Source organism: Trachinotus anak, unplaced genomic scaffold (genome assembly GCF_046630095.1).
Source record: "Trachinotus anak isolate AG129_WGS33_773 ecotype Australia unplaced genomic scaffold, CSIRO_AGI_Tana_v1 ptg000005l, whole genome shotgun sequence".
In the NCBI taxonomy this organism is placed as follows: Eukaryota; Metazoa; Chordata; class Actinopteri; order Carangiformes; family Carangidae; genus Trachinotus; species Trachinotus anak.
This window is the reverse complement of record NW_027273856.1, coordinates 13840879-13865581: the sequence shown is the minus strand read 5'-3', so window position 1 is coordinate 13865581 and position 24703 is coordinate 13840879. Positions and strand designations below refer to the sequence as shown.

General features: G+C 40.9%; 1 protein-coding gene across 2 annotated transcripts in view; it reads left to right on the top strand.

The window, feature by feature from the left end:
- LOC139621692 (heparan sulfate glucosamine 3-O-sulfotransferase 5) overlaps positions 1 to 24703 on the top strand; it is an 84531-nt gene that overhangs the window by 30449 nt on the left and 29379 nt on the right. Inside the window, exons 1-2 of one of the 2 annotated variants that reach the window (XM_071478456.1) lie at positions 13290 to 13360; positions 18035 to 18110. The gene's annotated coding sequence lies outside the window, so the exon portion shown is untranslated. Of the gene's footprint in view, positions 1 to 13289; positions 13361 to 18034; positions 18111 to 24703 lie in introns of those variants that run through there. The other variant, XM_071478455.1, reaches the window with a different exon arrangement.

Sequence of the window (24703 nt, the reverse complement as noted above, 5' to 3'; positions counted from 1 at the left end):
AGCCACATGCTGCCTCTGAGCCGGTCTGTACCCCAGTCATGAAGTAGATTTTTATGTTTGTTAAAGAAACTTAGTGAGATCAACAGTGCAGCAGTTCTGACTTGGTCCCCACTAATTTTAACTTTGTGGTCAGAGGTCAGAGCAGATTAAAAACTGGAGGTGGAGCAGGTTTATTTTAATGACCTGCAAGCTGGCACAGAGAGGTAATCACAAAAAGGTTTTCTTTCGCAGCAACTCCTTCATTTTCTGGGCATTATCTGGACAAATAAAATCATAAATATTAATGGTGTCATTACACCTGGTGGACCTAGAATAATATCTGTCAGATGTGAAGTGAATTGGACGTTTATTGAAAAAGAAATGACACAATCAGTGAGTTAGATTGTGTCAAGTATCTCTGGAGGAACAAAAATGTTTCTAAATTTTGCCTTAAGTTACAGTTGAGCTAACTAATGTTAGCTAGCTGATAGCACGCCCTTTCATTTCCACTGTTGGCTTGGCATTTTGTTACAATTATAAAATGTCATATATTATCAAATTTTAGCAAACACTGGTGCTCAGCAGAGAGAGAATGGGGGATTTGTTGTTGTAGAGATATGTTTTGATGTCAGTATAGAGTTTATTATTTCATTTGAATAGTCTCTTGTGTAGCAGAGGTGGTTTAGTTACCTTTACATATTAGCTTTTATAACAGGCAACCTCTTTGTTTTCGCTCAGGCATTCAGGAGTTTTATCTGTTGGGTAATTGAACAATATTAGAATCCATGTGCACTAAGTGCAATTTTGAGGTACTTGTACTTTACTTATGTATTTCCATTTTATGATTCTTTATACATCCACCTTATACTCCTCTACATTCCAGCGGGAAATCTTGTCCTTTCTACAGATACTGTAAGGACTGTGTCAGTCTGTTCACAGAGGCACATGTCTGCACTGTTCTGGGTTCCCTTTCATCCCGGAGAAGTTGTTGACCCCCCCAGCTGTCATTGTATAATTCTCACTCTGAGTGGGTTTGTTTTTTAGATCTTCACTATAAATTTTACTCATTTTTGTCCTCCCATATCTTTTGTTTGTTTCTCTTAGTCTACAATTATCCACGTTATTAGCACAGCTCCAGGCATGGCTCTGTGGTTCTGTTGGTGCACCCCCTTGTTGCAGACTGAAATATGCCCCTTATATTTTCATCTACTGCTATTTTCATGCGAAATTTAACTCCAGTATTTTGGTTAAAAACCAACAGCCTACCCACAAATCTAATGATGTTCTCATCAGCCTCAGCTCTACTTCGTGTTTATTACTAATTAGCAAAACTAAGATATTGAATATAGTTAATATTTTACCTGCTAATTTTCCCTGAACATGTCATTGTGACCATGTTAGCATGCCGACGTTAACATTTAGCCCGAAGTACAGCCTCTCAGAGCCGTTAGCATCTATCAGCCGTTAGCATGGAACAGTCTCTCAGTCGTCTGCCTCAGCGTTAATGTGCTTTGAATCCTTGTGTATGAAATGTTCTGTAAAGATAATGTTGTCCCGCTCTGCTGTGATGTTCATCAATCACAAACCTGCAGTTTACTGATGCGATGATATTTTTTTTGGCTTCTTCTCACATTTTTCACCACTTCCCACACTTTCCACTCATTAATCTTCTCTGTGAGCCAAACGGCCAAACACAAAAGGCCCTGTTGGCTTCTTAGTTATAATGTGTCTAAATGGGTCTAAATGTCAGGGAACAAGAGCAGCTGCTGGAGCATGGCAGGCCGCTGTCATACTGGTAATAGTTGACTGGCACATACAGTCTGCCACAGGAGCTGGGCAATTACGTGGGCAGACAAACTCCCTTATCTCTAATGAACACTTGCAGTCGCTTTAAAAGCTTTCACATCAGTCCTGGCAGGGAGGGTAGGGGGGAAGCTGGTCGTCTCTTACCATCATGCAGTCTCCTCTGAACTGCTTCAGCACTTTGTGCCGTTTTCAGAGGATGTGGACAAACAGTTGATGGTTACTGTGGAGGGGTTTTGGAAAGTGGAAAACAAAGCTGGATGCCAAGCTGTTCTGCAAATTATGGGCTTTCAGTCTTATAATCTTGTATTGTTTAAAGGTGCCCTTTTCATGTCCAACCCCTCCCATTACTGCATCAAAAGCCCCATTTCTCCTATTAGATCAACTGTTTGCCCAGGTTTTGAGATATGTCTCAGATTCCTGCCACAACACAGATATAACCCATCACAGCAGAAACTTAGATGTGTTAAACATCACCTTTTTTTTTTTTTGTTTATATACAATACATACAGATGACCAATTAAAGGAAGGACCAACAGAAAGTGTCTTAGGAAGGAACATCTTAAGAGCGGCTTCATTGCTCCTTGGTATCAATTCTCCAAGTCTCTGGACTGTACTGGAGGGATGAACACCATTCTTCCAAAAAATATTCCCTCATTTGGTGTTTTGATGATGGTGTTGGAGAGCGCTGTCTAACATGTCAGTCCAGACTCTCCCATTTGCATTAAGCTGGTTTGGATCTGGTGATCTGGCCATAGCATATCATCATTTTCATTCTCAAATCATTCAGTGACCCCTCGTGCCTCGTGGATGGGGGCACTGTCGTTCTGTTCCTCAACTCTTACTCATTTTCAGGTATTTCCCTAATTTGTGACCGGTATGTAAATGCATACCTCATATGTACACATGCAATCTGCAATCTGTGATCTGTATCTGTGATCTGTATCTGGATATCCTAGGATAGTTTGATTGGAATGTGCCTGGACCCCATCTGCAGGTGTAATTATCTGCAGCTTGACCACATTTTTGAGGAAAAACCTTCCCTACAATGTCGCAGGGTCACCTTACACAGCAATAAAACCTGGCAAGAACTATTAGTAGAAGCCCTTTGCCTGGGATGCTCCATTTTTCCATCAACCCCACCTAAATGCATATTGAAACCCAATGACAGTACAAGCAGAATAGAGAAAACAAGAACGCTTAACAATACCAGTTATAAACATAAAGGCCAATGGACTGGAGGTCACGATACAGGTTATCTATCCAAGTGTTCATATCAAGTGTAAATGTGACCAGAGATACAGGATTTCTCTGGCCAGTTGTTGAGAACTCAGATAGTGGTTTGCTGGGTCATCCTCAACATTAATGGTCCAGTTCCAAATCTCTGAATCACTCCCCACATCTTCAGTTTGTTCAGTGATTCAAGTAGATTTGGTGTTGTGCTCACAGACAAAACAATTGTAAACAAGATTAAGAATGGCGACATCATCAGCCTACATTGCTAACTAGGTATTAGCTACATGTCTGAAAAATACAGACTAACTAAAATCAATCTGCAGCTGTGGAGGTCATTGTAAGAGGATGCAGAGTGACATCTTCTTTCGATCAGCAATGACAGAGTTACCATAGCTTCCATGAAATTACATGATGGATATATCCCTCTCCTCTGATTGTTTAGGCTAAAACAAAACAAAAATAACCTGTGTCTCTGTCTCTTAAGAGAAATCAGCTAACAGTGTAGTTTTACATCTCCTCTCTCAGGCTTCTCTCTGGAGCTCTAGTTGGTGAGCCTCTCTTCTGATTGGCTGATTGTTTTCTGAGTGATCAAATAAAATATAACACATTTCAGGTAAACATTTGAATAAAATCCTGCAAGATTGAATGGTGGGTCCACGTAGACCTTATTGGCGGGATAGCTGAGGGTGGTGACTGTTTTGTTGTGACATCACAAAGTTAAGGAAGCCTTGATGACTTGTTTTAAGACACTATTTCTGAATATGGACTGTGCATTTTTTCCATTAATGGCACACTTTGATACTTCCCAGATACTTCCCAATTATATAGCACCTAGACTAGATTTAAAATCCGAAAAGACATGGACATCTCACTTTCTACAATATGGGACCTTTAAACCTTGAAGTGTATCAGCAAACAAGGCACTTGAGAATTGAAACTCAACAAACAAACAGAGAAAAAAAAAACACATTTGCAGAACCGTGCTTTGACTGGTCATGCCTACATATCTTACAAGTTGCATCAGCTAAGATCATTACCATGAATCTGTGTGGAAACCTGACACAGCAATGACAGAGAAAGACAGAAAGGCTGAATGCAGGATGATTACATGGAATCTCAGAGCAGGCCTATCTCTGGCACAAACACACACACACGCACACACAGACACAAATACATACACACACCGCTGCTGCTCACTGTGCTGTCACCAGACGAGTTGTTGCCAGTCAGCAGAGATGCATGGAGACGACAAGGAAACAAAGCAGGTGGGGTTTATTCTCCATGAAGGCGGTGCAGTCCGACTGAAGGCTGGGGCTGCTGCCGGTGACAGGGTAGCACAGCATGATTGACTGCATGCCCTGTGGAAATTATCACTGGAGGCTAAGAAAAAAAAAGCAGAATAAGCCCAGTGTTATCACATGTCACCGTCCCCTGTGTAGAGGAATACGCATGTCAGCCAAGGCTGACGGACTGTCTGGGCAAATGTAATAGTGCCGTCTGAGATAGCGTGGGATTATATTTTTCATTAAAGCTGCACAAGGCAGCCAGGAACGTTAGCAGCTCGGCATATCAGCAAGAGGTCACATAATGCAGTGTGGTGTCAGTACACGCAGCATGCTCAGATTTACAAAGCCAGCTATGCATCAAAGAAGATGAAAGGACAAGAGAGGTGAAAGGTCAGATGTTGCTGCTCCGGCCAGCGTGGTCACTTGCTGCTGTATTAAAGACTGTATTTCACTTTAGGATTAGGATTGCTTCTGAAACTCTTCATTTTCCCAGATGCTGTCATACTTTGTTATTTAGACTGATTTTGGGTAATTTTACATAAGCAACTTACCTCTTAGAATTTTGATAATATTTCTCACAGCTGAATTATTTTCTCAAGGTGTGTTCGGACAGAATTCCACTGCATTTTAAGCTAGCTCACAGTTCAGTCTGACTGATCTCTGAATTCAACAGTGACTTTAGTTCTTTCCATAATTTTCCTCCAGTCTCCAGTCTTTTTCCTCTTTCCTCTCTACATGACGTGGATTCAAAAAACCTTGGGATTTACAGATATTTTAAAACTTTTTAAACTATTCTTTCTAAAGGTGTTTTTCAAAATTCACATCATATTTTCTATGATATTGCCCCATTGTTAAATAACTGTAATGTTCATTTGTATGCAGATGACACAATGTTATGTTGCTGGGCTGATTGTATGCAGTTCGCTGTCGACAATCTAAATCTTTCTTTTTAATGCTTTTGAAGAGGCACTCATTGAGCTAAAACAATTGTACAGCAATTGAAAGAGTTATAAATATTTAGGGATATGGATTAGTGATAAATTTATTTTAGTTGACAATCTTGTAAAAAAAAGTGATGGTCAAAACTTAGCTTCCTTTACAGAAATGGAACCTGTCATGTACAGTCGAAAAAAAGATTGTTGAAGCTATATTTCTTTGTCCTGGATTATAGTTATGTAATATATTGACATACTGCTGTTACCAACCTGTAGCCCTTAGATGCTGGTTGCCAATCTTGTCTTAGATTTATTACTGGGGATACCTACAGTACCATCATTGCACTCTCTGTGAAAAGCTTGGCTGGTCCTCTCTCTCTGTGAGAGACTTCTTTTTTTTTCTTAAATAAATTACCAAATGACCTCACTTCACTTTCCCTTCACTTCACTAATAGACCTCAGTGTAGGTGCTGTCAAACCTGCTCTCAGGACTGGATTGCTCTGGATGTTTCTCAGGTCAGCTCAAAACTTGGAAAGACAGCTTTTAGATTTTGTGCTCCAGACTCCTGGACTAACCTACAACGCACTTTAAATATCGATTTCCTGGTAACATTGGGACAGCTAAGAAACATGCTTTTAAATCTTTTAAATTGATTGGATTTTAGTATTTCTGCTGTTTGGTTTGTTTTCTTTCTGCGTCATTGAAAATGAGGCTCACCCTTTAATGTATCCTTGAGAAAATAAATAAAGGTTGATGATAAAGGTTGATTAATTAGCAAAAACACAATAACAGTAATACATTTAAAAAGTTTACTTGTATAGCATAACTCATGATCAACTTTACAGTTACCCAAAATAAAATATAAAAATATCAGAGGTACAATGTATAATTACATAACACACTGATTTTAGAAGTATCTAAAAGTTAGAGTGTAAAAAATATTATTAGGCTAATAGATGAAATGAGTTATAAGATGTGGGAAGTTGTTGGTTTAGCAAACCAGTTCATTCCAGAGCCAATGTGCCCTGACAGCCAAGGCCTAAACCCCTCTAGCTTTAATCCAGCCAGTACATCTGTTTACCTGTCTTCAAGCAGTTCACTTGTTGGTACAGAGAGATCTGGAGACTGAGCCATGAAAGTAATCAATAAAATCTTAAAATCAATCCATAACACAAAATGACAACCGGTGTTGTAAATCTTAAAGTGGAGTAATACGTTTGTTTTTTTTACCTCTTAGAGCAGGACTAAATCAGCCTCCTAACAATATGTGACATGGCCATTTTTTCACCTGCCAACTCTCCTACCTCAGATAGCAAAGTCTCTGCTCACATTTGCTTTACAGTGAAACTATTATACAAAAATAAAGGCAACAAAAATTCAACAAGAATGGATTACCTATCCATTCTGATCCCTCTGCAAATTCATTTTCATACTGTACTGAAATGAACTGAAACCAACAAGTAAATGGATGTAAATGTAGGAAATCAGTGCATGTGGTGCACCATTGCATTGCATTGCCCATTAATACACATGTATACATGGGTTTGTCATTGACTTAGAGTCAGTTTGGCAGCTTTGAACAACCAAAGGCTCTTGACCTTCAACAAGAATACTCCTTGAAGTGAATATTATCTGAATGCATGAATAAGATCTTGGCCCATTATGTGGTGCAGCGTGTGTGTCGTTCATCTGCAGCTGATCAAAGTCCTGCAAGAGCAACACCCAGCTTTGTGGTTAACATCTGCTCATATTTTCTGCTTCATAAATTAGATTGGACGATCAGAGTGGGCTAATCCCCTGTAGACCAGTCTCACTGATCGCTGGTCCTACCTGATAGGAGCAGCTTGTAAAAAAAAGATTGAAACCATTCACCTCAGTTACAGGGCACTCATAAAACTACAATGGCTCTGGCAGCCTTTTCTATTAATGCTTCTGTGATTTCAGCGAGTAAATTAAAATACTGTTGATATTAGGTATTTGTCAAGGCAGCACCCACTGATATGTTGCATGATTCCTCCAGTGTCTGTGTTTAATGTTGCTAACAAATCGGTCATAATCAACATCTAAATAAAATGGAGTGTCTTTGCTACATCTGTACAGTATACTGTACATGTACTGTGTACTGATGTACTGTGACACCTTTTACTAGGTGCCACACAAGAGTGAAGTAATCCCAAAGTTCAAGTTTTTTGATTATAAAGCAGGTCTAGGTTCTATATTAATACTGTGAACGTATCAAAGCCTCAGTCCACAGAGAAATACACACAGCCTGTATTCAGAAACTGAGCCTTAAAACCAGCTGTCTGAGCCATCAGGGCTTCTGGAACTTTGTGATGTCACAACAAAGTCACTGCTCTCAGCCATGCCCCAAGCCCAGCGCACCTGGACCCACCATCCAACCTTGCAGGATTTGGTTTCTCTGCGTGTTTAACTGAAATCTGCTATATTTTTATTCAATCACTCAGAAAACAGTCAGCCAATCAGAAGAGAGGCTCTGATCCTCTCTTCTGATTGACCTGACTGACCTGTTGTTAGTACAGCTCCAGAGAAGCCTGAGAGAGGAGATGAGAAACTACACTGAGATAGTTTTTGGTTCTTAAAACCAAAAATATATCAATACTTCAAATAAAACACAGGAAAGTGTAAAATATTGGACCTTAAAGTCTTTATTGCAGCTGCCAAGTAATTGTCCTCTGTTATGAGTCCTCTTCAGGTTTGTATGGAGACTGACCATCTTTTACTGGCCCAGCCTAACACAGGACTGGGTCATGCCCCCTGCTCAGCTGGCTGTCGGTGGAACAAACACTGGGTGACACTGATAAAGTTGGACGGCGCTTTCTTGATGATGATGGGCTTCGCTTGAAGGCTGTCACTTTTACAGCTTGACCTTGAGCAGAGATCCTCTCTGTAATTTATGGCAGATAATGTTCTAAAGACTCCTATTTCCAAGATTCACTGTCACTTTGTGCTCTGCCCCCACTCTGCCTCTAAACACAATCTGCACTCCTGACAGGGCAGTCCCATAAAAAATACTGACAGGCACCTTGGTATTCGATCCAATTATGTGAAGAGGGAATTAATACTTAAAAAGCTGCTGTTTTTTATAGTTATTGCAATTTATGCTACCTGTTTCACAGTCACATTAAGACTGACTGACTTAAGGCAACAGTACTTTGTGTGTGAGAGCCGACAGGGCAGTTAACTGATGTAACCTTACTGAATCATTAGTCTTACTACTGGCAACATGGGAAGCTGGAGGAACTATTCTTCAGTTATGTCTCAGCTGAGCTCGGCTTTTCATCATGTCATCAAGTTTCTGACTGATTTTTTTTTTTTTATGAATGAGTTTATGAAGGCGTTTAGTCTGGCAGCAAAGTTTTCGATTCAACATTTCAACCCTCAACTATGGACATGGGCTTTTGGGGAATGAGATTGCAGCCCAAATTAGTTTTCTCCACAGTTGGCTGGGCATTGACTTTTTTGATCAGGCATGAGGGTTTTGTACGAGACTATCATGCTGAGAGAGAGCTTGGGGAGTGGCCAGGAGAATGATGTGGACTGTGGATGCAAGCAACTGAAGTGAGTTTTCTTCACAGTTATCTGGCCTCAGCCTTAAGTGCAACACATTTGCTACATCGTGGATTCTGCTTCCTTAGATCTGTGTCAGTTGAGTTTGAAGCACTTCCTGAATGAGCCATAAAGATACAAGAGGTAGTCCAAGCACAGTATCCAGGATGTGCTGATGTGGGGGCAAATATGACACACTTGCCACTTTTCAGAAGAGTTGATGAATGTCAACACCAGGAAGTGGGACGGTGGTGTATCCTGATGACTCAAGGCACCACCAGTGTGTGGGCTTACATTTAAAATAATGGGTTTGGGTGTTTTGATCATACACCACGTGTGTGTTGGCCTTTAGAGGTTCATTAGGAGCTCAGACATCCAGACGTAACTTGACGCCTGCTGAGGTAGCTCAGGCATTTGAGGAGGATGTGTCCCCAGATGCCTGCCCTTTAGGGGTTTTCTACACACTTCCAACTGGAAGGAAACCATGGGCAATCCCAGAACAAGCTGGTTTGGATCTCTTCTCTCATCTGGCTGAGGAAGGTTTTGTGATTCCCCAGAGGGAAGTGGTGACAGTGGCTCAGGAGAGGGATGCCTGGACTATCTTTCTATCAGTGCAAAATATGTGATATTATTCTTTGAAATACAGCATAGTTTTCCTGAGTAACTCTATATGAGCTAGCCCATCAAATGCTTTGGTACCATTGTACTAAACAGCTTCAGTTTCCTCAGTCTTCTCTGGTCCAGGTCTAGGTCCAAATATTTCAGTCTTCTGCCTCCAAATTGATTACACATGTTATTCATCAATTATTTGAACACACTAACCAATATCACAGTTGCAGCAACACTGCTGGAAGCAGCAGCAGATGATGAGTTTTAGATCTCTTTTTTTACACTGTATTTTTGTTTGATTGTCTTATATTAGCCTACATTCAATCACCACCTTGTCTGTTACACCTTCCATTTCACTCTCTCTTGTATTCCTAATATAGAATAATAATAATATATGAAGTGTTTTAGGCTACATTTTATTTATTAAATGTAATATCATATACACATACATATTATTATTATTATTATTATTATTATGAATTGTCCGCACATACACAAACTAGTCTGTGTAGTGTCCTCAAATGTACATTAGTCATTAGTAGGCCTACACTATGAACAAGGAACATGTATTCTAACCTCATAGATAATTCTTCTCAGTGAATACACACACAGATGTTTGAATGGCACACAAATGTGTAATGTGCAGTGACCTCTAAACAATTAAAAGTGACACTGACGGAGTCCAATAATCATGATAAGTGATTAGCAGCCTACGTCACTGCTGTAATGACCTGTTGCTTCAGGGGAAATTAAAATTGTGACTTTTAAGGTGGATCCTACAAAGGCAGAATGAGGTCATCCCACAGTCTGTCTATGCTCAGCCCATGTTCCACAGTAATATCACAGTGACTGCAGAGCAGCTGGACCAGCTATAATCACATGTACGGTGTGCCTGTGTCAAAAACATTCGAGAGCCCTCTCCTTCACCAACCTGAGCTTGTAGGTCAGTCAGTGTCTCTCTGACATCCTGACTCACCTGCTGCTACAGCATCAGGCGTCTCTTCCTCCACCTCTTCTAGCTTTTGATCAACAATATATGATAGTTTCAAGGTCTTTGGTGAATGATTGGAATAACTAATGAATAGATTCTGGGCTATCTTCTTTCTTGATTTTTGTATGAAATAAATGAATAGAGAGAGACCGAGACCTAAGGACACCCATGCTTTAGTTTTTGCTAGAGATGTACCTAATAAACTGCCGGCCGAGTGTACTATCACCTGCACACTGCAGGTTGTCAGGTGCACCTGTATCTAAAGCTAAAGCGGCGTTGCTCCTCCTCAGATGGGCTTCTTCAGAAACCCCTTCCCCTGCAACTTTCTGATGTCAGAAATGGAGGGGACTGATCTGACTGACTTATCTCTCTCTCTACTCTCTTTTTCTGTTCTGTACACAGCTGTTTCTGTCACTTGTCATGTGGATAACCAGATGCAACATCATGACTGTCTTCCAGTAGAGGCTATTAGAACAATATCACATCTCTACAACAGTCAGTTCTCTCCATTTTCTCTCCACCTTGATTGACTTGTGTCGCCATGTCGAGTCTTCCTGTCTGTCACTGGGAGATCCAGCTCCCGCACGTGGTGCCACCCAGCTCAGCCTTTAATGTCCCACCCATTAATAATCACAGTGGACACAACGCACACAAGGACATCTGCTTTCCAGGGCTGTATCAGCGCATACGCAGTGACTTGATACAAGAGGGCTAAAAGTGGACTCATGTGGTGACGCTGCAATTTTTCACCCAACCAACTCCTCCCTCTCCCCCTCCCTCTCCCCAAGTCTGATGCCAGGTCATGTTATAAATGAACACATTAGCAGTTTTAGTTTGGCTTCCGTGGCCTTATAAAAACAGGTTGCAGAGGAGAGAGATCCCCACAGCTGTGGAGGTGGGATAAGAGATAGTGGACACAAAAGCTATTTGTCATTGTTAATTATTTTACTGCTATAGCCCCACATAAGACATCCAAACTAATTAACAAACAGGACTAGGAGAGCAGCAGGGGACATCATGGACGCAGTCACACTGGGGATTGTTTCTGCTGTTCTTGGGAAAAAGTTTGACTCCAGAAAGCTGAATGACTTTATAAAGTCAATTTCCAAGCACTTTGGGAACAGAATTTGCCTATTTATAATCCTGTTTTTTTAATCTCTAGAGTGCTATTTTTTCACTTGGATTACAGATAAGTGACTTTATATGGTTAAATATACAGTCTATTGTTGTCCACCAGAATATGGCTGGTGTTGTTTTCACTATGTGAGTCTGTGCATGTGTGTGTGTGTCATCGGTTTTGAGCCCTTTTTTTTGAGTACTGTTTACTTGTCTGTCGGTGGACAGATTTCGTCACCACGATAGTGTCACACCCTGCGAGACATTAAACTTTGCAGGTGCGTAGTTGAGATCAAAATAAAGACCAAGTTTGAAGATGGGTGTTGTCCAACCCATGACTAATAAGTACTCATAATGTAGTAATGAGTACTAGGATTGGGCAATATCCAAAACATAATATCTCAATACAGTCCAGCTGAAATATTGCGATAATACATAATTATAAAATTGTATTTTAGGTTTCAGTTTTTTTTTAATAATATAGCCTATAATTTTATTGTATTTTACATTTCAGGTATAAGCACTGCTGCCACTAAGCAGCAGTTACATTTGGCAGCGGGGCGAAATTGCAAAGCTGCAAAGAAAGAAAAAAAAAAAATCTGATATTACCTCACGGTGGGAAATATTGCATTATTTGAGAATAGTAAGTATGGGCCCGGGCCTGATGATCACTCATGTTTATAATATAAAATCCTAACTTGAATTTACTTGAAATTAACAGAATGTTGATATTTACATCAAGTTAATAAGAAAAGGGGGGGGGGGGGGGGGGGGGGGGGTTAAACACTGTTGAAGACACCAATATCCATGTCAGAAATGTGTGAGGGCAGCAAGTTTCAGGCCCCCTTTCATGATCCAACAAGCGCTTCATTTAAAACACACAGATGCCTTAAATATGTGCATACTGTGTGTCCATACCATATCTTATCATATGATTTCATGATTTAGCTTCTATCTATATAGCTCTGTTACTCTGAGTTATCCACAGTGCAAAGATTTGTGTTGCTGCTTTCAATCTATGTCTCCCCCATCCATATTTTAGCCATTTATAGACACTGTTATGAAGCTGTTCTGGGCTCTGTGTCGTCTACTTCCAGACTAATTGTCTGTACCTTGATAAACTGCCTTGAAGACAACTGAGCTCCACTCAAGTAATTTCCACCAGTTATTAGTAGAGAAGGTGTGTTGGTTCCAGACATACAGACTGTTAGGAAATGCTTTGTGACCCACACTCAGAGGGGAAACTACAGTAATCCCATGAAAAAGGGCAGAAAGCATAGTTTGACCAGAGCATTAAAGACACAAATAAAACTTTGAACTATCATTATATATTATAAAAACAAACACCTGAATCAGAAAGAGTACTTAGTATTATTATATGAGCAGTTAGTACTCATCCACCCCCACCTCCTGCTATAATATTGTATATCGCCTTGTTGTGATATTTGAGCTGGACTTTACTGAGCAGTAAAGAATATAAGAAATACAGCTTTGCAGAGATTGACGTAATAATTCCAGTTTACAACAACTTGGGTCCTTCTTTTATAACACTCTGGTCACCGAGTTAATGTTGAGATCAGCAACTCCTTCAAACTAAACAACAAAACACTGGATGCAGATTCTCATCGCTTTTCAAAACAACCCACATTGGCATTTCCTTATCTGACACCCCTATGGACCTTTTTCACTGCAGACACTTGACACTACTACCTGTGGTAGCAGAAAAAGTACAGGTGTTACCATAATCACATAACGTACATGACAGTGTGACAATGAGCCAGCACGCACCAGGACCCTGAAACTGCTGCCGTGTTTCCTGATCTCAGCAATTAATTTGGTGAGTACAATCATATCGAAACCCACAGATGATCACTAGAGAAACTAGAAAAATAAGAAGTGCTAATAAACCAAAGTTACGGTTTAGATAGAGGCTTCTTTTTGTACAAAGGGGAAGTTGAAGATGGAGAGAGACAGAGCAGAAATCCACACAGTGTGAAAAAATGTTATCTCCTTTTGACTCACACTGGTGCGAGCCACAGGGAATCCTGCTCTCTCCAAGTTCTGTTCTGTTTCATCCATGAACAACGTTGCTGTTAATAATTAGAGGGGACGTGTAAGACGCAGCCGATTCACCAGCAGAACAATCTGTTGCACACAGAGCTGTCTCATTTTAATAATTAAAATGAATATACTCTTGTGCATATTTGCATAAATTAAATGAATATTTGTTCTGCAAGGCTTGGCAAACACATTCCTGTCACCACAGTGTGTAAGCACGGTCATGATTGGCAGAGTCTGTTGTCCTACAGGAGCAGTAATCTCCACACTGCGGCACACATCCAGCACCATTTCACTGCTCTATGTGTGACCCCATCCTGTGTGATTCGCAGGGTCTCCATGCACCCTCTCTTTTTACGTGATTAAAGTGCTGCACATTCATTTTGGGGGATGCCGGCCCCCAGGGTTTTTGACCCTGCAGCCCCTGACCTCCGGGGTTAGTCTTCAGCACTTTAATCACAACATAACCTGGAGGCTCCTGGTTCCTTTTGAGGAGAGAGGAAACGGACTGAATATAATTCTTATTGATGGTTATTTTCTTTGACTTCAAAATTTATGTTATAATATTCTCATAATTTGGTATTGCTGGACTACATAACTCTCCATGGGATAACTTATAGTCTGATTTTAAGCAGAAAGAAGTGGCAAGGAGATTATTTATTATGACAGTAATTTCATTTCATTTTTTCCTTGCCTTGTCCTTAGTGAGTGGGCCTGGAAGGCACAGATGCTTATAATATTCTACTTTTTTACTTCACAAGCTCTGTGCTTATTAGAGACTGACCGATACTAGATTTTTTAAATGTATGCATATGTACATTTTTTAAAAATTAAAACCACATTCACCTTTTTGGGGTTGAACAGCAACAATAATAATAATAATACATACATACATACATACATTATCTATACCACTTATCCATGCAGGGTCATGGGGGGGCTGGAGCCTGTTCCAGTTGACATTAGGTAAGGGTGAGATAAACCTTGGACAGGATGCCAGTCTATCACAGGGCTGACATATAGAGACAAACAACCATTCACACTCACATTCACACTACGGGCAATTTGGAGTCACCATTTAACCTAATGCGCACGTGTTTGGAGAACCTGGAGGGAACCCACGCAGACACATGGAGAACATGCACACTCCACATAGGAAGGGCCCAGAACCAAAGTTTGAACCCAGAACATTCTTGCTGTGTGCTAACCACTGCAAACAGGATACATAATTATTATTATTATAATTTATATGAAAAGGAAGAAAACGTTATCTCTGTGCAAATATCAAAGATGTTTCCTTTTTCCCTTTGAGGGGGCATGTCTGTGTATGTCTTTTATTTACAGCGTAGCAGGCAAGCTGAGCCCCAGCAGGGGAATGAAGAGGCAAAGCAAACAAGTTACAAAGCCTGGGTGAAGATAAGAGTTTTGTTAGTTATTTTGTTAGTTACAGTGGAGGAAGGAAGAGCCGCACCATAATGGTGAGTTAACAGTGAATATAAAGATACGATTTTTTATGCTTCAGTGCCCGCGACAGCCAGGGCCACAGGCATTATGTTTTCAGGTTGCTTGTCCAGGTCTCGTGAACATGGTATCTCAGTAACACCTTGAGAGAATTTCTTCAAATTTCACTTGGACACAGGGATGAACTGATTAGAATTTGGTTGTCAAAGGTCAAAGGTCACTGTGACCTCACAAAATGGATTTTTGGCCATAACTCACAACTTCATACACTAATTATGACAATTTTATCCTTCATAAAATGAAGAGATTATATTTTATATTCACAGTCAACTCCACTGTGACATCATAATGTTTTACAGAAGGAATCCTGGCCGTTATTCAATGCTGTGACTCAGGAAGAGGAGATTGTGACCATAGCAAGGCGGTGATTGGAGTTTTTTGTTGTTTTTTGTTTACAAGAAAACTTAACAGGGCAACTCTAACCTGGAATCATGCTTTGGAAAGGATACACACAAAGGCATCAGTAAACCTCCCCAGAGAAGGGTGTTATGGGGCAGAAGACAGAAAAAAGAAAAACAGAAACTTAAACCAGTTGTACAGACAAATGTGTGTGAGAGAAACCAGAAGGCCATTCTGAAGGTCTCAGAATGGCCTCCATCCACATTCACCTGTGTTCCGTCTGCAGAGACGTGTCCCAGGCTTCAGATGAGGAAGAGACATTAACAAATAAGATAATCAGGGTTTACTTATAGTGTATAGCTCCTGTGTCTCAGGCTGCTGTCTGACTATATCTCTGTGACAGTTGGTGACATTACAGCTTTATGCAAATAGGCTATAGTTTAAAATGAAGTAGATTTGATTTGACAGTTTGATTGGTTGTATGAAAACTGCAACCAAAAAAAGTCCCTCATCTACACAGACAAAACTAATGGCACTGATTAATGCAGTGACAGGGAGCACAATCATGAAAACAAATAACATTAAATATCATTTTATCCTTTTGGAGGACGTGTGATGTAGTAGGAAAAAAAATCAATTCAATTTCAGTCTACAGCCACGACTCTATGAGACTGTAGGCACAGCAGTGTTTTCAGCTAAATGCTAATGTCAGCATGCTAACATGCTGACAGTAGCAATGCTACCATGTTGCATGTCTTAGCGTGTTGCACTTGTATGTATTAGTTGTAATTAGCAGGAAATACAGCAGCTGATTTGTGAATCACAAACGTCAAACTCACATGCCTAAAAAATACTTCCATTCAGAAATTCTCTCTTTTTAGTACAGCAGAGCATGGAACATATATTTTTAGGGGCAGATATATATGTGCTGTAACAGAAAAAAAATAAGACATACAATTTAACTTTAGCTGAACTTTGAGGAACCAAGTCCATGATGTGTAGTGAGAGTGACATTTACAGTGTAAAAATAAACTTATGAGCTCTCTGGTGGACAAACTATGTAACAGACACTGTCTCTGCATGACTTAAGACACATCCTTGGCACTGCAGTTTGTATTCTATAATACTCCATTCTGGGACCTATTTTACTTTCCGTGTATATCCATCGTTTGTTTTTACGAAATATATCTCTTATCATTTTTATGCAGATGACATCTAACTATACTAAAACCTGATGATTCACGCTGCTCAACTCAAATGAGAAAGTAAAATCCTGACTGGCAAAAAGTTTCTTACAGCTAATCTTTGGCTCTCTCAACTACTCCTTTGTCACTGAATGTATTTTCCCATTCTACTTTAGCATTTGATCACCTGATCAACTCAGTTGTCAGCGTTAGCTTCTTCCATCTTAGATCATTGGCTTAATTTAAATCATTTCAGATTTAGAGAACATAGTTTGTGCTTTTATTTCCTCTCGCCTCAACCTCTGCAGTTCTCTCCAAGTAGGACTCCCTCAGGCCTCCTTATCTCCACTCCTCACTGGCACCAAGAACAGAGACCATGTCTCCCCTGTACTGGCCTCTTTTCATCTCTTACCTCTGAGGTACGGAATTGATGTCAAGATTATTTCATTTGTTTTTTTAAGCATTACATGGACTGAACTGCTCATCCCCTACTACCTACAGATGTGTTGAGCAATCACTGCTCTTCATTCCACACGCCCAGTTAAAATCCTTGACTCATCTGACATTTTCCATTGTTGGCCCTAAGCTGTGAGATAGTTTGCTACACACCCAACCATGTCCTCTTAACTATGTCTGTGATTTTGTTTGAATGTAGTCATCAAAAAACAATCTAATCTCTCTGTGAAGCACTTTCGTTAGCTGTTTTTAAATAATAATTAACTGACCTGCATTGATAGCGCCGATATGTCTATGAAAAGCTGCTGCTCGCTTATCAGCCAGGCTCTGATGCCTGTGAGCTGTTCCTGCCTCTGTAATGTGCAGTGCGTTTGCAGTTACCGTGGGGCAGATGCTCTAAGCATCATTGATCCCAGTGGGGATTGGCCTCATACCCTTTACAGTGTTGGTGCTTTTGTTCCTCTGAGCAGCACAATTAAGATACACTCACCTCTCACACTTTCCTTTGTAACACAGGAGCATGTGCTCTCATTTTCTGAACCTGAAGGAAACCTCACTCAGCGGTGGTCACTGTTTTCATAACCTGGCTCTGACTTTCAAATGTGAGCGCCCCCTCTTACCGGACGTCCACACACTTTTAATTAACTGAGGGTGTATTTTAAACTGAGCTTACAGTTTCCTCACTGGATGCCAGGCACTGCCTCGCCTCCTATTTGTCATGCAAACTAGAAACTGGATGATCCTTTCTCCAGGCTGAGAGCTGAGAATCACTCTGACATTTCCATTGGTGTGATGACTTGTAATTCAGAATGGGTGGAGGCAGGAAATTTTGCCATTTAAGTTTCTGCTCTATAAACTTCTCATCACTGTATTTTTTTTTTCTTTGTAGAATAGATCTCAAATTAGTGATTGTCCATTTGGTTTTAGTCTCAATTTCTCTTTCTGTGTTATAGATACTGGATCTGCGTGTGCGCATGAAGAAGCATCCAGGTGCTATACTCCACCTCTGGCAGTCATGAGGAATAGAGGGTATGTATTGACCTCTCCTACACCACACACCCCTCCCTCCTGCTGAGCAGCTAAACAGTCACAGTTCTTGAAATTCAGCAACAAAAGAAGGCTTATTAGTATCTTTAAGTTCAGGCAGTGGCCAAAGGCACACGGCTGCACCCACAGAGGTCAGTTCAGCCTGGTGCACTGCGCACAGACATCACAACACAAGCTCACATGAGTTGTTTTTCTGCAGGAGAATGATCTGTTTCAGTGGACAGTGCTGTCCTTAAGATAAAATCTTTTTCATGCACAACATTTGTCCAGGTAGAGGAGCTTTGAACCATATCACAGAGTTTTCATCAGCAGATGAAGATTGCTCACTTCTGAGCACTTGCAGGATTTTTTGTCTGTGTTGGTTAAACACTAAAAGATTATTGGTTGAAGCGAACAGGGACCAAACAGGGTTTAGTCAACTGCTGTTAACGTTTGTGGCTGTGCCGTGCGGTGACTTTCACAACGAGCAGAACCAACCAACCAACTAACCCCCCCACCCTTCACCCCCCCACTCCAAAAACGATCATCTCAGTTTACAGTTCAGCTCCTTTTTCAACCCTCTTTTACCACCCAAAAGAGTGTCTCCTGATGTAATAGTGCCCCTACAGCGGCAGGCGTACCAGACCTTGGTTGTCATGGTTACAATAATAAACACGCAGACTGTACCAAGTGCAGTGTACCAACTGTCGTTGCCATGGTTATTATAATAACGGTCATGGCACAGTTGGTTGTGTTAAAATAACTAGTAATTTCTCAACATTAGACAATTACTAACAATAATAACAACGAACGGTCATGGATAATAGAAACAACATAAACTGCTCCTGTCACATGGGAATCGAACACCGCTCTCCTGGGTCATATTCATCCATCCACCCCAACCTCCTCCTGACGTGGACTTTGTCGCTCTATAAACTACAGCAATGCACTTCTCCCTTTGCTCCTGTCATCATTACTACGACCACTAGATGTTGCCTAGCAACAAAATCTAACTATGAGTCATAATAACCTGCTGACAGACGACCTGTGGGCTTGGTTTTTTCAGAACCGTTTTCCTTTCAACTGACACTAAAGAAATTGAATGTGCGGTATAGAGGAAACATCTAAAAATCACTTCTATTGTCATCTTCAACATATTTAGCGTTAACTGACAATGACTCACTCCAGTGACATTGTAGAAAACTGTATTTTCCCGCCTCAGTGTTGTTGACCATCCTGGTTCTTCATCTGGACTGTAGCACAGAGGAGACGAGGGAACTTCAGTCTTGAGGAGTCGTAGCTTTTATTTACTGACAAACAGCCTAAACTGCATATACATCACATTGTACATTCACAGCTACACAGCTAACTTCTAGCTAACTAGCTAACTCTCTGTTCCAATCACCAGCATAACCACTCTCTCTCTCTTTCTCTCTCTCGCCCGCTACACACACAACCTTTATACCGATCTCTTCCTGAGAGGAGCTGCTCTCCCCTGTAACAATATTCTGCCTCAAACTTCTCAAACTTCCTGCTGATTTTGCACAGAGATGATAAATCGACGTAATTTGCTCATTTCATTGCTACTGCTGCCTCTTAACGCTTAGAAGAGGCTGAGTCAAGTGCAGCCTGACAAGCACACTTTGGATATAGCTAATCACCAGCCAAAGATCCCAGGATTATCCTCTAGGCTCAAACATCCAAAAATGCTGTTCCCCTCTCTGCTTGACTCTCGAGCCTCTCTCAACAGCACACAGTTAGGCCTATGAAAATGATGGAAACTATAGAGACAAACAGCCGGGAGTCAACAGGGAGAGAGACAGTAGCCTGCTGTGGAGACAAGTGGGCAAAGTATTTAGGAACTTTAATTCTGAAGTGCACACCTCGGACTAATATCCTGGTCTAGTATCAGCTCTGCCTCCTCTCTGCACAGCTCTGCACATAGAGGTGACTCTGCTTCCGTCCCCAGCCTTGGCCTCTGATTTTGTCCTGATTCCCTGTCTTGCTTTAGAGACCTGCTGCTGCCTCGCCAGCACGTGCTGTTAGTTCAGCACTACGCTCAGCTGGGTGGGGGTGGAGTTGAGTGTAGGTGGGCAGGGCAGTAAATCCACACCGTGCTCATCCATCACTGTGCCCATGTCTTTGCTCTCTCCCGCTCTCGCTCGCTGCCTCTCTCCCTCCAGCTTAGCTGAGCTACGTCCCCACTTATACACGTTCTGTGGCACATGATTAATCCTACCTCTCATATCTCTTCTCATGTGTCAGCACCTTCGCTGTTTTATAGGCTTATTCTGGAATGAAGTGACAGTTCCGTTTTGAAATATCACCAAATTAAGACTGCTGGCATGTGTAAACAGCGCAAATATACACCAAAAACCATAAATCAAATGAAGGGCAATGCCTAACTCTCCTATTAAAACTTTGTTGACCCTGTAATATTTAAAGGTTGTTTTGTGTGGTTGAGTCTTTTTAGCTGATACTACGTTAGTCATCTCCCAGCTGGCTACTCATTATTGATGGTATTTGTGATGTTTGTGATGCATTAGTTCCTGAAAAATTGTTTTCATAAATCACACATGGATTTATTGGAGTGTAGCTCACAAATAAATACAGGCATCTGTGAAACAGCAGATGTTAACATGCCACTTCACTGTTATGATTGCATTTCTGGGCAGGAGAATATTATATAAGCTATGTCACAAATGTATCATTTGAAAATTCAGTTTGAACATTTTTAAAGGTCCCATATTTTACACTTTTCTGCTGTTTTGTTTGAATTGTTGATATCCATAAGAAGATATATTTAAGCACTAAAAACCAAAAAGTGTAGTTTCACATCTCCTCCCTCAGGCTTCTCTCTGGAGCTCTAGTAACAACAGGTCAGTCAGCCAATCAGAAGAGAGGATCTGAGCTCTTTCTGATTGGCTGACTGTTTTCTTTGTGATTTAATAAAAAAATTCAGATTTCAGGAAAGCACTCAAAGAACTCAAATCCTGCAAGGTTGGATTGTGGGTCCAGGTGGGCTGTGCTGGTGGCATAGTTGAGAATGGTGACTGTTTTGTTGTGACATCACAAAGTTCCAGAAGTCCTGACGGCTGGTTTTAAGGCTCAGTGTCTGAATACAGGCTGTGTGCATTTCTCTGTGGACTGAGGCTTTGATACTTTCACAGTATTAATATAGAACCTAGACCTGCTTTATGATTAAAAAAAGACATGGAAATCTCCCTTTATACAATATGGGACCTTTAAAACCTAAAAAAAAAAAAAAAGTTATTTTTTGGTGTTTTTTTGAGTATTATATTCTGGCTATTATGCATATAGCAGTGACTAAGCTTCGAGACACCAGCTAGGCATTTCCCAGTAGCAGTGACATCTGAGAGCTGGTGCAGGAGACACAGTGTATGTACGTCCTAACCCTGTACACAGCTCAGGACTAACTTTTTCCACTGGTTGCAGTGGTGCTTCCTACTAAAAATGATGTAGTACAAAATGTAGGAGCACAACTGAAACCGACATGCAACGCAACACACATTCATATTTTTTGGTGTTAGTAATTATTAATTATACTGAGGTAGAGGATCAGAATAGTTCCTGCTATGCTGTTTTTTTTTTCTGATTAATACGTACGTACCATAGCCTTTCATTCTTTGGTTGACATATTGTCACTATCCGTCATGAAGGACAGATGAGAGGAAACCTTTATCTTTCCACTGCTCTCCTTTTTCAGTGAATCTCCAGTGAGCTGTGCACATGCTGTGTCATAGCTGTGAGCTGGATTCACTTGCTCTTTTTCAACAATTCAGTGTGAATCTTGGATTTAGTGAACGGCAGCTCTTCCTTTTTTTAATGAGTGTGTGCACTGAATTTTCATATATGTCATAGCAGCCTGTTCTGCAGACTGATTAGACTCTGCCTATCAGTGCATCTCTTCAGTCTTCATACTTTTGTTGTGCTGTATGAGTGTTTATTGGTTACAGTTTTTGGTCAAGGTAGTAAACTTCCTTGCAAACCTTGAGCCACTCAGAGAGCAGTACATACAGTACATGGAGTTCCTTTCTTTGCATCATAACTAAATACATAATGACTTATAACTTATCTAATACTAACTATATGTTTCTTTGTCATTTAAAGTGAAGTAAGTGTTGTAATAAGTCCATAACAAGAGAAAGTTGAAAAAGGTGCATCTTAAAATGAATTGCTTCATTTTGGAAAAAAAATGAAATAAAAAGTGGAGCTGGACGTCTCCTTTGTCAAATTTTTTAACTCAACATTTCACATCTTAACAGTCTCAGCCATTTTTGTAATAAACAATCTCAACACCTCTTATATCCCACTCCCCGTCTTATTTCTCTGATTGTTACCTGTGTGTGTGTGTGTGTGTGTGTGTGTGTGTGTGTGTGTATCACTCACTGACTGCGACAGCAGTATCACGTGACTAGTGCCACAAAGGCTAGAAAAAGCTGCGCCGGTTAAAATAGAAACACTCCATCAAAATTTAATTATCTTTCATAATTTATAGGTTATAAGTCTGGGCCCAGATAAGACAGCGTCTGGGTCCAGATCCAGACCCTGGTCCAACTATTAGTGACCTTGGCTGATGTTATCATTGTCATTTATGTTATTTCAGTGGTAGCCAAGCCACGGACAACTTCCACATACTCAGTGTTCTGTTTGTCCCTCATTATACAGAGGGGGGGGGGGTCTGGCTTGCAGGGCAGTAAATCCACATCATGCTCATCAATCAGTGTGCCCATGTCTCAACACTCTCCCTCCCTCTCTCTCTCTTTCCCTCCAGCTAACATGTTAGCTGTCTCTCTTTCATTGATCCAGTTCGGTCTATGGCAACTGTTAAAACTTGCAGCAGAGACACGTCCTGAAACAGCAGCAGCCTCCTAGCTGGTTAATTCCATGTTGAGCTGGTGGGACTGAGATGATTAATTATTTTTAGTGCCCACCCACAGAGATGCTGCATCAATCAAATTACAGTCCTGACAGCATCAGTCAGAACCAGACAGTCACAACAAGCCCCCATAATATATATTGTATTGTGATGTTTTAGCAAAATTTATTTTAAAAGTCCCATATTTTACACTTTTCTGCTGTTTCATTTGAAGTGTAGATATTCATAAGAAGATGGTTTTAAAAACCAGAAAACATCTCAGTGTAGTTTTACATCTTCTCTCTCAGGCTTCTCTCTGGAGCTTTAGTAACAACTCGTCAGTCAGCCAATCAGAATTGATTGATTGGCTGACTGAGATCAAATAAAAATATACAAACAAAAATATAAAAATAAACCCTCAAAGAAACCAAATCCTGCAGGGTTGGATGGTGGGTCCAGGTGGGCGGGGCTTGGGGCGTGGCTAGGAGCAGTGACTGCTTTGTTGTGACATCACAAAGTTCCAGAAGTCCTGACGGCTGGTTTTAAGGCTCAGTGTCTGAATACAGGCTGTGTGCATTTCTCTGTGGACTGAGACTGTGATACTTTCACAGTATTAATATAGAACCTAGACCTGCTTTATAATCACAAAACACATGGAAATCTCACTTTATACAATATGGGGCCTTTAATGTCACTTTCACTTTACGACAGCAACACCTTCTAGACATTATTCATGTCTAGTTGCAGGACTTCAGAAAAAAAAGACCCTCCTTACTTTGAAGTCACAGAAAGTTTTGCAGGTTTATAGAGAGTGTGTGTGTAAGAGAGGCACTTGAATAAGGAGGAGGGAGAGGAAAAATATCTCTGGAGGTGTGTGTGTGTGTGTGTGCAGTGTGCTGAGGAGCCGGAGAGTTCTCTGAAAACCTTAACTGGCTCCTGGCTTCTGAGGCTGACTCCCCATGCATATGCATGAAGTCAAACGTTGTGAGTGGATGGAATTCATTGAAAGGAAATGTGACAGGCTTCGTCGAACGAGCACGTATGGGCTCGAGATAATGCACATGTACACACACACACACACACACACACACAGGCGCAGGTCTACTCAAACGTGAGGCGCGGCTCTGGATCCAGCTGTTCCACTGTGTTTAAATTATCACCTGTCAGCACAAACTTAGCCCGCCTCTGAAGGGGCTGGAATTTAAATTTTCAGATTTGCCATAGAAACCCCCCCCCCCCCTTTTGCTGTCAGCCATTATAAAGTACAGGCTATGGAGGCCTAGCCATCAATTTCCCTCAGTTACTTTTAAGATCACAGAGATTTAGTTCAGTCTTACTGAGGCAGCTCTGCATAGTGGCTAAAGATGAAGCAGGAGACACAAAGGTCCCCTTTCAGCAAGCAGCTCTACAAATGGAAACATGCTCGATCGCACTGTGTTGAACTCTGATACACTTTGTTGAGGTGGGGGCACTTTTTCATTTGTCGGTACAAATATAGTCATGATTTGTGGGATGCAGCTGATTGGCCCATCTTGGTGTTGACGTGAGTTCATTTCAGTGCACAGCTGCAGCTCACCTGACGCTCACTCTTTTGGATTCCTCTCTTCTCCTGCTCCTTCTGTGGAGTCCTTGATAAGAAAAAGTATGATAACCACTGATGTTAGAGACAATTAAGTAAACATATAGACAATAACATGATTTTGCATTTCCCCAAACA